This window comes from Chanos chanos, chromosome 9 (genome assembly GCF_902362185.1).
Source record: "Chanos chanos chromosome 9, fChaCha1.1, whole genome shotgun sequence".
NCBI lineage: Eukaryota > Metazoa > Chordata > Actinopteri > Gonorynchiformes > Chanidae > Chanos > Chanos chanos.
The window spans coordinates 18,991,294-19,006,688 of NC_044503.1; positions in this window are offsets into that span (position 1 = coordinate 18,991,294).

A 15,395-nucleotide genomic window follows, 5' to 3' on the forward strand; every position below is an offset into this window, starting at 1 on the left:
GGCATTCCTTATACATTTACTTGTTGCCTGTATTTCAGTATTCTCTGTTAAATTGTTATTATCAAGGTGTACATAGAGATTGTAGTATACAAAGGTGTATGTGTTCTCATCCTGTGTGGACGTGGTGGAAGTAAACTGTTAAAACATAAATTACATGCAGTGATGTATTCACTATAATTCCAGGTTCCACCAATTGAAATTAGTTTAATCCATTCAAATACCAACTGTAACATTTCACACGCCACGTGAGTTCACGTGAACTCAATAACCCAGTTGTCTCCAGCTAAAACCAATACAGACTGTTTGAGACCAGTTCAACCAATACAGACCATCTGAGACCAGTTCAACCAATACAGACCACTTGAGACCAGCAGTTTCTATCAGTTGTTTTTCAACTGGAACCAGACCAATATATTCCAGTAGAAATTTCTATTGGTTTTTCTACTGGGCATTCCAGTAGAAACCAGTTATGAAACCAGTTGAATGTGTTTCAGTTTCCCTATAAAAACCAGTAGGAACCAGTTGAAATTGCTATTGGTTTTCTACTGGTTTTCAACTGGTTTTCTACCGGTTTTCAACTGGATTTCTACTGGGATTTTCTACTGGTTTTCAACTGGAATTTCCACTAGGGAAACTTCAGAATGGTAAAATAAATCAGTGTATCGATAAACGTGCATAGTCTAAAACATGTCAGATTAACATCATACAATTACGAGCATATCCTTAAAACACTTTCTATTTATTTCTTTTGAACAAGCAGTTCAATCGTTTGATTGTTAAAAAAAAAATTCTAATTTCAAATTTTTAATCAGGAATCGTAGACCAATACGTTGCATTTATTAGCTAAACAAATGTTTCTATTTTGTCACACAAAAGCGAGCTTGCATGTCTTTCAGCCTCTTACCTCCTTGTTTCCAAATGGTGTATCCACTGAATTGACAGAACAGCCCAGAACATAGGTTATGGTCTAATAGTCTTTTTTGCTTAGGAAGGTGCCTAACTGAGTGAAGTGACCCAGAAGTATCTAAGTGGCAGCCATGATAAGAGCTGGTCGAATTCTCTAAATGCAAAGGAAAGGTCAGAGCCCATCTGCATAGGGCCCTGTAAGTACCCCATCTGTAACCGGAAGCATGATCTAAAATTAGCACATGCGCAGAATTTAATCTCTTTTACAACACTGCCCGATATATTCCACTCGTGTGATTTTATGTTGCCTTAATCATGGGATATAGTGTAATTAACTGTTATTCCCATTTCTATCTGTTCTCTCAATTCAAGACGGTTACGTAATGATATCAAACGGAAAGCAATCTTTTCATATGCTAAGGGGCTGAATTCTGACTTTTGTTTTCTACAAGAATCTCATGCTAGTCCTAATGATGCTAAGTTTTGGAAATCTCAATGGGGTGATGAGATTTTTTTTCCCCATGATCCAAATCATTCTGCAGGGGTTATTACTTTGAAACATATATTTAGAGGAAAGATTAGAAAGGTAATTCCAGATCTTGAGGGTCATTTTCTTTTTCTAGTGGTGTCCTTAGACGATTTTTTCTTAACTCCCTTTATCCTTATTCAACCTGATAGAGGTGCATTTGAAATCTCTCTGTTGTAAGTATCCCAATCTGCATATTCTTTTAGGAGGAGACTTTAATGAAACTCTAGGTGACACTCTTGATCGATTTCCCTCCAAGTCATCTAACAAAGTATCTGATTTATCTGGTCTGATGTCTTGTTTAGGGCTGCTTGATATTTGGAGAGATAAGAATCCTTCTTCATCTCAATTCACTTGGACTAATAAATTGGGTTCTCTTAAATCTAGAATAGATTATTGGTTAACCTCAAACTCTATCTCACACTATGTCACTAGGGCTGAGATTCCACCAACTCCTTTCTCTGATCATAATTGCATCTTACTTTGTCTAAATGAACCTAATCTCCACACAGGTAACTTCAGTTCTTACTGGAAGCGCAGTTCCTCTCTGCTTGAAGATAAGAATGTGAAGATAAGAATTTGTTAAAAACAAAATAAAGCTATTCTTTAATAAAGCTCAAAGGGAAAATAAATGTAGTTGGGAACTTCTCAAATATTACATTCAAACAACTCTTAGAAAAGCTGGTGCTAAAAAGGCCAAATTAAATAGATCACTAGAGGTGATCTATTTAATTTGGATAACCGGATAGCCCTTCAGGCGGATTCAGTCTTATTGATTTCTCTTCACTTAACAACTCTTTTAAGATCAAGTGGATTAAATTATTCTTAAAGAACCCTCTTTCCATCTGGAACTGTATTCCTAACTATCTGTTTAAGTCTGTGAGGGGGCTTAATATTCTTCTTCACTGTAATTATAACATATTCAAGCTCCCTTTAGCTTTAGCAAACTTTCATAAACAGTCTTTATCTTGTTGGTCTCTCATGTACTGTCACAATTGTTCAGCACACACGTATTTCATAGTGACTAATAAAAATATTATATACAAGAACAAAACTTTATTCTTCCACACTTGGTTTGAAAAAAAGATCTTGTTAGTATCACAACTTTTAGATGAAAATGGTGAATTGTTTTCTTATAAAGACTTTGTGGAAAAATTCTCTTTTCCTGTCCCTCCAAAAGAATATGCAGTAATTTTTGGTGCTATTCCTGCTGGTGTCAGGCTGCTGCTTCAGTCCGGCCCTAAAGGCCCATCTTGCTCCCCACCTTCTTTGGATACCTCTAATCTATTTATAGAAAATTACTTCTTTACTGGTAGCAACTTTACTAATAAGAAAATCAGACCTATTCTCCTCAAGCCATTTGTGTCTGTACCTCTTTGTATAAGCTTTTGGAATAATAAATTCGAAAGTATTGATTGGAAACGATTTTGGGTACTTAAAAAGGATTATATGATTACAAATAAAGTAATTGAAGTCTCCTTCAAAATTGTACAGAACTGTTTCCCTTTAGTTACACTAAAGTTTTTTAGATTGATTTCTCAAATTTTGTTTAAAATGGAATTTCCCCAGACCTTAAAAAATGTTTACTTTGGGATTCCTAAAGACCCCGATATTACTAAGAGAAACTTTGTTATTAATTTACTTCTTTTTTTAGCCAAATTTTACATTCATAAATGTAAATTTTTGAAAAAGACCCCTCTGTTCTTTGTTTTCATTAAAGAATTTTAACTGTATTTGTCTACTCTTAAATATTCCTCAATCCTTTAGCCATTGATACATGTTGTAACGACCTCGTCTCCTCCCGCACCGACTCCAGCCATTCAGCGATCGGCATCGCCGGTTTACTAATCATCGTTCTGTCCCTTCATCATTCACACCTGTGTCCACCTTGTTTTCCCTGATTCCCTCCTCTTTATTAACTTCACTGTTTCTCTCCGTCGTCGCGAAGTCTACACTTACCTTATGTGTATTCTGAGCGCTCTGAAATGTATTTGGATATTTCTAGAAGTTATTCTGAGTTGCTTTCCTGTTTGTTTTCCGATTCAGTGTTGACATTTGTGTTTATTTGTCCTCGCCTGGTTTTCATTAAAATATATTCATCTCTGCACTTGCGTCCGGCTCCTGGTGACTTCGTTACACATGTATACAATGTGCTGTTTTCAACCTTATGTAATCTACTGTCTGTAACTCCTCTTTTCACTCTGCTTATGTTTATGCTCATGTTCATATGTTCTGTTGATTGCGGAATTGAAAAAGAAAGAAAGAAAGAAAAAAAACCTGTTGTGTGTGTCAGTAAATGTATATCGTTTAAGCACTGTGTTGGTGTATGGCCACTGTGTTGGTGTATTTGTCTTTGATAATGTATGAATAAAAAATTTTTTTAGGTAATTGATGTTTACTTGAGTTAACTGCATGGTTATTGTGACAACACTTGTGATCCCCGAATGGTAAAGCTAGCTTCTAAAGCTAGTTAGCTTCTGCTCACCTTGTGAAACTGATGACGAATTAGCTAAATGGCTTGCTATGTGGTCCTGTTATTTTTCCCTGTTAGCAGAGGGGTGGCAACAGACATAGTTTAAAGATATAATGGGTTTAAGTCTTTTTATGGAGGCCATCTACACATGCAATTATTTGAACTGAATCAAATGTGAGTCAAGCAGTTATTTTACTACCACGGGCGTTATTTTGTCGATTTTCCAAAATCCCCTTACTCATAGGGATTTATTTAACAAAACGGAACTTGCAAAAATCATAACCTGCAGCATATAAAATGATGACTGTCACTTGCGCACTCAACAACACATAGGTATAGAAATGCTACAACAAGCATTAAATATCGTTAAACACGTGTAACGTGAACTGCCAGCTGTTTCCGGTTACATAAACTCGCTGACGTCCGTCAAGTGTTCAGTTTCCGTTAAAATGTTCACACATGCATGGTACAAATTGGGCAGGAATAAGTTGTGTTTCCAGTTATGTAGTTATGTGCATGTGCAGACCAGATCGTGCCTCCGGGTACGGATGGGGTACTTACAAGCCCGTCTACTTCCATTGTACTGAAATTGGCTGCAATTCACCTAGAGGGTGCTCGTGAGAGAGTCTTCAATGAGTGGGAGTGAATGGAGCTGAATGGCTGAAATAATTAGTTACACCTGCTTCTAGACGAAAAAGCCCAATTTTATTTTAGTTTTTGCAAATATAGTATCGATTATATATAAGAATTGAAATGGAAAAATGCTATTGTCCTTTTGTTTTTCTTACAGGGAAGGCAATTTTGCCCATAAAACATAAACCATTTAACACGTTTATTAAAAGAGGGATAAAAGAGTTTTTAAATGTATTCAAACAACAGCATGGTATTCAAAACCTCCTCCCTGATGGCAGTCGCTAGGACTCAGTGTGTAGCAGGAGATGGATCCGGTTATTATCTTGTTGGCTTGCCTTAGCAGCCTGCTCATAGGTAGACTGCAGGGATGGATGTTGTCTTACACCTATTGTCTTCCATGCAGTTTGTATGGGTTGGACTGGTTTTGACTACAGTTACACAGAGAGGTTACCAAACAAAGTTGTGATGCCATATCTAATTAGGCTCTCAAAGACTGCCTGATAAAAGACTACCATAAACTTCTGATCAACCCCGTGAACTCTGAACAGTCGCAAGAAATGCAGACATTGTTGTAGTCTGTTACAGAGACTGTCAACATGCGTGTTCCAGGTCAGTGAGCTATCAATAAAAATACTAAGGTATTTGTAAGAAGAAACCTGTGAGATGGTTTCATCGTGGATGACCACTGGCCTTTGGTCACCCACTCCTCTAGGATCAAACACCATCTCCTCTGTCTTCTTAACATTCACCACCAGGTGATTATCATCACACCACACTACAAATCTTTTTATTTCTGAGTAATACTCTGAAATGTCGCTGTCCTTCTTCAGTAAACCTAAGATGGCAGTGTTGTCTGAGAATTTGATTATGTAGTTGTTAGGGTCATAACTTCTACATTCATTGGTGTATAACGTAAAAAGGACAGGTGAACTAACACACCCCTGAGGTCAAGGTCCTGGGTGCTGAAAGAATACCATTAACACTGACCTGTTGCTTACGGTTGGTCAAGAATGAGTGGTATCATCTAATAATTAGAGGGTGGACCTTCAGCTCATCCAGCTTATAGATTTCTAGTTTTTTCTAATTTCTATTTTTAAGGGTGGATCTCTCCTAATTCTTATGGTGAGTATGTTTAATGATTTACTAAATTAAATACATTTCACTAAGGGTTACAGAATGTGGGTGCCCCCACTAAATCAGTACCAAAGTTTCCCTTATCTAGGTATATTTATAGAAATACTTTATTAATATAACTGGTTGTTTATTGTAATTGAAATAGTAAGGATAGTTTAATTTTGAAGTAAAAGAAAGGAAATAAATAAACAAGAAAATAACAAGCACAAATAAATTTTACAGGGATGATTGAAGTCAAAACTGTATACTTTGTATACTTCGATTAAGTTTTCATAGTAACATGTAGCACGATGCAGTGTAAGTCTGACGCTAAAAAAAGAGTAACTATGTCAGTCAAAACAAAACCATATCTGTATGAATACTAAGATGGATTGATAACTCAATGCCAGTTTCAACTATTTAAATAAATACGATTAACAGTTTAGAAACGTATATCAGAATATCAAATATCAAACTGTCGATTTAAATAAAACTTTGTCAACACAACACTATCGTGATATCACGCTATATCAGTTAACGCTGTCTGAAACAATTAAATCTCATATTTCGACTGGTTGTCTACTGGGATTTTCTACTGGATGTGAACTGGCATTTCCACTAGGGCAACTCTTTGTAAAACAAACACAAATCAAAAGAAAGACACAGAAAATGTTGGCCCACACACACACACACTTCACACACAATACCCTGCAGAGGGAGTAGTCCCCCCTATTTGTTGCAGGCTTGTGTCATTGCTGGTGTTCGGTGAGGCCACGAACAAGCTAGCTGCTTCACTCATTAGAGCCAAAAAACAAAACAAAACGGTACTTCCTTCCGTGTATGATGATGTACACCAGTCCCAGGGCAGAAAATCAAGCGTTGGATCCACAGAGATGAACTGACGACAACGATATCCAGCATTGCCAGAGGTGGTATTAGGCACTCCTGGTGTCTAAACCTCTATCTGGTGTTGCCTAGACAAATACAAAACGACACCTACTTCGGCTGATGACACAGAGACTTCGGTTTGAAGTCCGTAAAAATAAGACACTTTAATTTAACTTCAAACACTTTTCCGAATAAAACTAATAAAACTAGAAAATACAACCGGACAAAACTGAAAAAAAGTTTTCTTTTGTGAATCTCTCGATATAAGAGTAACTTATAATGATCAATTCACTGGCGTCTCCTCTCCTGTTCTCTCTCGGGCGCACACTTGTGATGTGCTGAGAACCCTTGTCTCAACTGTCTAATTGGGATGGGTCATGAATCTATAATTAATACGAGTTATTTGGCACATGCCTCGAACTTTGGGATTGCTACAAATTATTTCACACTTTGATATAATTTTATTTATTTTTATTTATTGTAGAGGGTGGACCTTCAGCTCATCCAGCTTCCTAACTAATAGATGTGACTGTACAGTATTAAAAGCTGAACTAAAATCTACAGATAAAAAATGTACATGATAAGTAGGATCCTCTATGTGCTTAGATATAAAATGTACCAAAGCTGTGACAGCATCATCTGTACCACTGTTACACCTGCAAGTGAAATGAGGAGGATCTAGCGAACAGTTGACTTCTGTTTTCAACAGGTTGATAATGATTTTCTCAAAGCATTTCATAACCACAGGAGTCAGAGCAACTGGCCGATTTTCGTTATTTTCTTTACAGCATAATAATGGAATTTTTCCATATGGAAGGAACAGTATGTAAGTCCAATGACTTTTGGTGCATGGGGCACCTGGCCTCTGCCATCTCTTCACTGCATGATTTAAGCAGGAGCCTGGGATGCCGTCTGGACAGGAGGCCTTCCTAGGGCAGATGCGTGAGAACAGTTGCTGTACTACATGCTGGTCGATGTTGATTTTTGGACAGTCAGATGCAAGTAATACATGTAGAGCCACTTTTTGATCCTGCGAGAACTTAGCTGTTTCAAACCTTGCATGAAAATCACTTAGTTCATTGGCCTTCACCTCCTCGTTTGAGACACTTAGATACTTTTTAGCTGGATCCATGTTTGCAATAGATTTCACAGAATTCCAAAGTTTTTTGATGTTCATTGAAGAGCAGTGAGTTTCAAATTTCTCTTTCTTTTTCCTCATGGCCCTCCTTAAATTTTGATTAAGTTCCTTTTGTATATTCCTCATTTCCACAAAGTCCCCATGCTTAAATGCCTCCTTATTTTTAATGTCTTTGGAAATGTAGTGTTTGTTGTTTGGGTACATAATTTTTTTTCTTCTTGAGTTAGGACCTTGTTTCTGCAGAATTTAATATAGTGTGTGATGGTATCTGTTGCCTCTATTATGTCCAGGCTGTGAGAGAGATCCCAGTCGGTACAAGAAAAGCAACTTTTCAGAGTTTCGATGCCATCATCCCAGACATATACAGTTTTTACTTGTGGTTTACTGCTTTTAAGCAGGTACTTGTCGTTGGGAATTAAATGAACAACACTGTGGTCAGAGGTAGCCAGTGGGGGTTTAGCCTTGGCTGTATAAGCGTCTTTAATGTTGCTGTAGCATTTTTCAAAGTTCTGTTGCCGCGAGTTTTGCAGTCACTATATTGCTTAAATCCAGGTAGTGCGGCTTCAAGTTTGCAGTGGTTACAATCACCAACAATAAAACAAGGCACTTCTGGAGTGCGCAACAGTTATCTGTGTACACAGCCTGCAATTAAGGTGGCCGCCTTTGCAACATTTCCACTCAGTGGGATATAGACAGGACATATTAAAATATTCTCAAATTCATGGGGGAGATAAAAGGCTCTGAGGCTTAGACATACCAGCTTGATGTCGGGGGTGCAGACAGACTCTCTCGGTGTAAATTGGGAGCACCACTTTTTGTTAACAAAGACATAGATGCCTCCTCCCTTATTCTTGCCCGAGTTATCATTCCTGTCAGAATGCAGCAGAGGGAAGCCTTCCAGGGCAGCGAGCAAGTCGGGCACATCCCCCTGTAACCAGGTTTCAGTGAATGCAAGTAGGCACGAATCTCAATACTCGTGTTGGACTCTGGTGTTGACGTAGTCTGTCAACTTTGCTGTTCAGGGAACAGGCATTGCAAAGAATCATGGAAGGTAGGGGAGGCCTGTTTGTCCTTTGCCGTTGCTGTCTCACTCCTCTGCGCTTTCCTCTCCTCCACGGTCATACCTGTTTGCAAGGGGTCCAAACCCACAGTCCTCTCGGTAGTTGGGGAGCAGGTGAGCGGTTGGGGCGGGGCAGGAGGAGTTGGTCTTGGGTGTAGTGTAGAAACGCCAGGTTGCTTTTCCTCAGGCTGGAGTCAAGTAGCATTTCATTATAAGTTCCCAGACGACTAAGCTCAGCAGCAGTACTTCTAAAAGACCCTCACCCTGCACTAATTTGATTAAACTTTCTGAGTGTTAAAACAAAAAAAAAAGTTTAAAAATGCACAACATTTAGCTACATTTAGCACAACAAAACACTAATTCTCAGCAGCATGGCAGCCTGGGCTGCAACAGAGCAGTGCCACTGGAAGGTTCTGTCCTATTTAGAAATTCTCTGGAAAGGTGCTTCTAAGTGCACGATCTGTCCCTGGAAACACGATCCGTGCTGAACATGCGCGCGCTGACAGTTAGGGTTAGGGTTAACTGACTTTTGTCCAAGCGTGTGCATGTGCAGAATGGATCAGGCAGCTGGGCCGGATCGTGTACTTACAGTGCTTCGATGCTTCCTTTCATATCCCCTTTAGCATAGGGTACACCACACCCTGGATGAAACAACATGGTAAGAACACACAGGGCGAAGTATCTAATGTGAGCTTTAAGTAGTCCATCCTTGGAACATTGTAGTTTCACCATGGCAGACCCACGTCAAAAACATCTCCTGTCGCAAAAATTTGTTGCCTAGTGTAAGTGCAGTCAGATTCTCTTAGCACTGCGGTTGTCTTTTCCTAAGTCATTATGAACTCTCCTTCTCATCTTTCCTTGACCTCATGACAGTTTCCTTCGAGGTCCAGGAAAAGTGGTTAGTGAAAGTGGTTAGGACATAGGATGTAATTTTTTTTGACTATTCGGAGGCACCCCATGAGTTACGTCTTCAGGTGTCTTAGGGTAGATTCGTCTACTGCATGAACCATCGAACTCGAGATTTCGAACTCAAGCTGTCTGAGTTCAAACTTGTGCTTTTGAACTTGAGCTGTCCAAGTTCGAACTCATGTTTTCGAACTCGGGTTTTCAAACTCAAGCTTCCTTGCTACAGGGCTGCAGAGGGCCGATAGTCGAGACACTACAGTGATTTAACCAAACTCATATTATTTTGTTTGTAATACAAAGATTAAAAATAATTACTTCACTGGGGTAAATGTTAGCACTTATCAATTTAGAAAGATAATTAGTCTGTTTTCTAAAGAGGCAGACGTTACTGTGACCTATATTTTCGGCGCATTAGTACACACTTTCTTGCTCTTTGTTGATTGTTATTAGCCCATCGCTGTGCACACTGCGTAGTGATACCAGAGGTTTCTGACTGATTGCATGCCGTTGACTGGTAGCAGCTAAAAAAAAAGAACAACTTAAAAAAAAAAAAAAAAAGAACAACTCAGCTGTACTGGTGAACCAGTATGAACGACTCACTAAAAAGAGACGTTCAAAAAGAACGACTCGTTCACGAACTGCACACCTCTAGAGGATGATGATGGTCAGGTTTTCCCCTTGACCCACACAATTCACTGAATATGTGCAATACTCAGTTCCTGCATACCAACATTTATATGCTAAAATCATAGCTTAAGTAACATTATTTCCTCACTTTCTGTCCTTGCCTCTGAAATGTCTTGGAGACACTGGCAAAATTTGCTGGAGAAACTGTGATGCATCTTTATTCAACCTCTCTGTACATATCTGAATCCCCTCTTGTCTTCTGAGGGAGCCACTGAATTGTGATGACTATATCCCTTCTCCATTAGTACTTGTTTAGTTTTTACATCAGTCACTGCCAGTAGGTGATTTGTGGGTGGATGAGGTGGGACGCCATCCCCCTTGTTAGCAAAATGACCAAAATGCATCCCCCTTGTTAACCTGCCATCCCCACATATACCATAGAGTAGTGTCAGTGTCCATTGGGCCATCCCACCTGTTCGTCATTGGGCCATCCCCCCTGTTAAAAAATAACAAATCAACTACTGGTCATTGCATTACCCAAAACCCTGACTTGTGCTTAGAACCCAAGAAAGCCTTACCACCAGAAATGTGTGTGATTTTCTATGCAAAATTAAGCGTATCTCCAATTACCCTTCAACAACAAGCCAAAACCAAACCCAAAACACAAACTGTTCAAAACAGAGTCAGATATTTGACAGGCTTCTCAATGGCTTTACCTCAACTGGTGAATGCTCTGAGTAAACAAAACACAAAAATTTGGTTTGTTTGATTTAAGAAGACCACATCCAATTCCACTCTGTCAGCAACACAGTACAAAAAGTTCAACCTTTTTGATGATTACAGAGGTTCAGGCTCCTATTTTTTAAATTTGATAACAGTTGTGCAAACAGCCTTTGGTCAAGGGTCCTTTCCTGGACGTGCATACTAAATTTGTTCATTTATATCAGCTTTTTTTGAAAGAGACATTCTGTAACATTCAGTTGGTGTGTGGTGTTTATAATGTTTCGCAAGCTAAATTGTTCATAATTATTTATAATTACCAAGGCTGAAACTTTAGATTACTTTAGGCCAAATTTGTTCACAGTTAGAATAGTGCCAAAGACTGTTTTTCAGAGGAGTGTTTTTGGAAGGGTGCAAAGTACTAGCAAAAAATTAAGCAGGGTGTGTGCACCATATGGCATTGGCCCACATATCATTCCACTGTCTCCCAAGCATTAAAAAGAATGTAAAATATGTGCATCTTGGTGTGTACCTTGTTAAGTTTGCTTTTTGTGTCCACTGTGTCACATCCATATCCTAAAAACAAACTTTCTCCCCTGATAGCACTGGTCTAAATTAAGCAAGGCCCTGTGACTGTGTTGGCATTGAGTGTCAGATTCCAGTAGTGTGTTTTTATCAGGGTTAGGGCAGCACCTGCTACAAGCTATAACACCCCACTCAAACATGGTACAGACAGAGACGCTCAGCCTCACTCCATAAAAAACATGCAAGTTCATTAGATCCTATTCTTGCTAAGACATGGGGGAAGATGCATTTTCAGCTTTTTAAAAAACATAATTTTTTATGTTGCAGTGTCAGTTAATATCCAACACCAGATCACATGGGGTCTAAGAGTGTTTGTTCTTAAGGTTGTAGCACTGCAACCTCTGAAAAAAGAGGTTGGACTGGATGAAAGGGCACTGCAGTACTTTAGTACCCCCCACCCCTTGGAAAACCTCATCTCCAGCCAGACGTACAGTGAGGATCATTTCAGATCTCTGAGAATATGCTCTGCAGGGGTGAGTGAGCTATCTCATTCAGTTCAGTCACACCACATGGGACAATAAAGGGTGAGTGTTTATTCTGCAGAAAGGAAAATGATTTATTTCCTTTTATTTATTTATTATTATTATTTTTTTTTTTTTTACAAATACACTACATTAAATGATGCTTGATAAAATGTCATAAAATAGCTCAAATTAAAGCAGAGTTATATTTTAGACTTAAACTTTGTTATGGACACAATGAAACTTGGCTGCACAGTTTCATTTAGTTCAACTGAATGTTGAAAAATCTAATGGAATGGAACATATGTCATGTTAGTATGCTTTAAGCAGGTGTACCCTGTTTTTCTTGCTTTCTCAGCAGTATATACAATGTTATCACTAAGTCCATATCACACATAAAAACAGATTTAACATTTTAGTTTACCCCTATATGGTTATAATAATTATGCAATACATGAATAGAAAAACTGTAATGCACATTTTGTACCTGGAATAATACATATTTGTATAAAGACTCAAAGCACTATCTTCTTGATTGTCGTACATGTTCTTTTGTCACAAAGTCACAAAGAATAACCTAGAATGTAAAATTGTCTAAAATGTAAAATAATTACTAATGAACAATGGATATGTTAGGTGTTTTGAACACGATTAATATTCACATTCACATTAGATGAAAGAATAAATGAAAACGTGTGCATACTGGGATAAGTCTTTACATGACCTCCTTCACATATTTGACATCGGCTGTCTTAACATTAGCAAATCTGTTAGCATGTTCATGCTGAAAATGAGAATGTGTCTGATGATAGAGTTGTACTGTTACCAGTGTTTTTGCTTTGATTTTGTAGGTTTGCTTTTTTCCTTATGTGTTTCAATATTCAGCACCAGATGCCAAAGCACCTATGCATTTCTAAAATAAAGGAGTCTGCATGTACTTTGAGGAAAGCATCTACCCATGCTCCTGGGATCTGAATCAAAAAGATGGAAAGCTGGATTCTAGAAGGGGACAGCTACTCATTCCTCCATGGTGCACCACACACTTTTAACTTGAGAAACAGGGATGGCCCAAATCGTGTTGAGATCTATGACATCACTAGGATCCCCAGTCAACGAAGTGCTATCTCTGAAACTACCTGTCTGTGTGATATTTTTGGGGATGACTGTGAGTCGCCTTCCCTCTCTAGCAGCCCATCCTCTGCCACATTTATCAAAAGGGAGGTGCATGATCATTTGCCAACAGTTGACACCAATGATTCTTCAGGATCTTATCACACTGCCCAAGGATCAGAACAGATGAGTGATTCAAGCAACAGATATGAAGACCCAAAAGAACTCCTTTCTGAGACACATATAGATTTGCTCTCATATGAAACGAAGGAAACAGATGCAACCTTAATACCATTTATTACCTCTTCAAAAGATGAGAATCAATGTCTAGCTAACCCAAAGGAATCTACTTTAAACGTCCTGTCGCAAAAGGTTAACTCTCAAGTGTCTGAATCAAAATATGCTGTTTTAGACCCTGAATTTGAGAATACAACAACTGAACAAGATGTAAGCAAAACACATTTGACTAATATTATGGATGAAATTGATGCAACGGGCTTACTATCTGAAAAAAGCACTGCTGACCTCTCGTGTGAAGTAAAAGATACATCATTCCGCAATGAGCTCTATGAAACAACCTCTCCAGCAGAGCTGCAGGAGATAAGTTCTTCACTTGAGCAGATGGATCCCACTCCTTCCTCAGAAAAACTACATGTCAGGCCCACTCTTGGGTCTAAAAATACACATTTACCAGAGGTGATGGCCTTTACTCATTTAACAGAACAAGAACGTGAAATAGTTCTTTCTGAGAACAGACGGATGTCTGCACCTGAGCTAAAAGGTGATTTAAACTTTGAATTTTTCTCTGAGACTGAATCTGTAAGTTCTTCATCTGAAATTAGAGTTACAGCAACTTCACCTGAAAACAAAGGTATCTCAGCCCCTGTTCTTGCAGGCACCTCAGAGCCTGGTGGTACGTCTGCATGTCCCTCACCTAAATCACTGAATGCACCAGTATTTATTAACAATGAGGATCATGCAGACTATTCAGATTTGAAACATACACAGGGCTCACCTTCTCCACAGCATATTACCTTTGGGTCTGAAAACGTACAGATTCCCACTGATATAAAAGGAGCAGCCTTTCCACCAAACCTTGGAAATATCTCTCCACTCCCTGAAAATGGGAAAAGAGTATTATCCTCTGAACTCAATGAACTGTGCTTATTTCCTGAATTCCACGGTGAGCCCTCTGTAATAGTCCAGTCACCTCTGAAAAATAATGTCAGCTCTTTGCCTGAAATTGAGAGAGGAGCATGTTTACCTGAACCCACAGCCTCACCACCACCAAAGACAGTAGGGACAGGTTTCCCTGTCTGCTGCCAAGAACTTTCACCTGATTGCCAATGTAGTACCTCAGCATCTGACACAAAACATATCTGTGTCACACCTGAATCAAAGAATATTTCTCCCACAACAGAAAACAAACAAATTAGTCTTTCACCTGTATCCATGACCTTTGCGGAAACAAGAAGTGTTACATCTTCACCTGTAATAAAGGGGATAAGATGCAGAATCATTTCTCAAGACAGCTGTGGCACGGCACATTTGCCTGAGGTCAATTATTCTGTTGCATCTGACTTAACTGAGGCCAGAGACACTGTTGTCTCATCTGCACCCAATGATGTAACATTAACCAATCACATAGGAATGTCTTCCTCATCTGAATTGTGTCTCACGCCTGCTGTAGACACAGTCAGAATCTCAGTATCATTGCCTGAAGCCACAAACCAACTTTACTCAAAAAACAGATTTAATATTCTGTCAGCAGAGGATGACTGCACCACATCCAAAGAGAGTTCATGCCATATGTCTTTTAATATCTTTGAGAGAAAAACTAATCCTTCACTTGATCCCAGTGGCGTTGGCCCTTGCAACCACACTGAACTGACAGACTCCTTTCAACACATCGATCCTGTACTTGCACCTGAACTTTGGAGAACAGATGCCTCAAATAATCCCAAGGAATATAAATGTACAGGCCATGCATTAGCACTTCCTAATGATCAGTCTCACAGGTCAATGGATTGCATGGCTGAACCTTTAAGTACTGATTTATCATTAAAAACAAAGGATGAAGATTTCACAATCACTGCTCACATGACTGATTCCATAATCTTTGGGGATTCCAATTCCCCAAATCATTTGGTCTCCTCAAGCACAGTAAAGATGGCACTCAAAGAAAAAGATCAAAAACACATGGATGAAAACTGCAGCTGCACTGCTTCTGAAATGTTTGAGAGAGAATC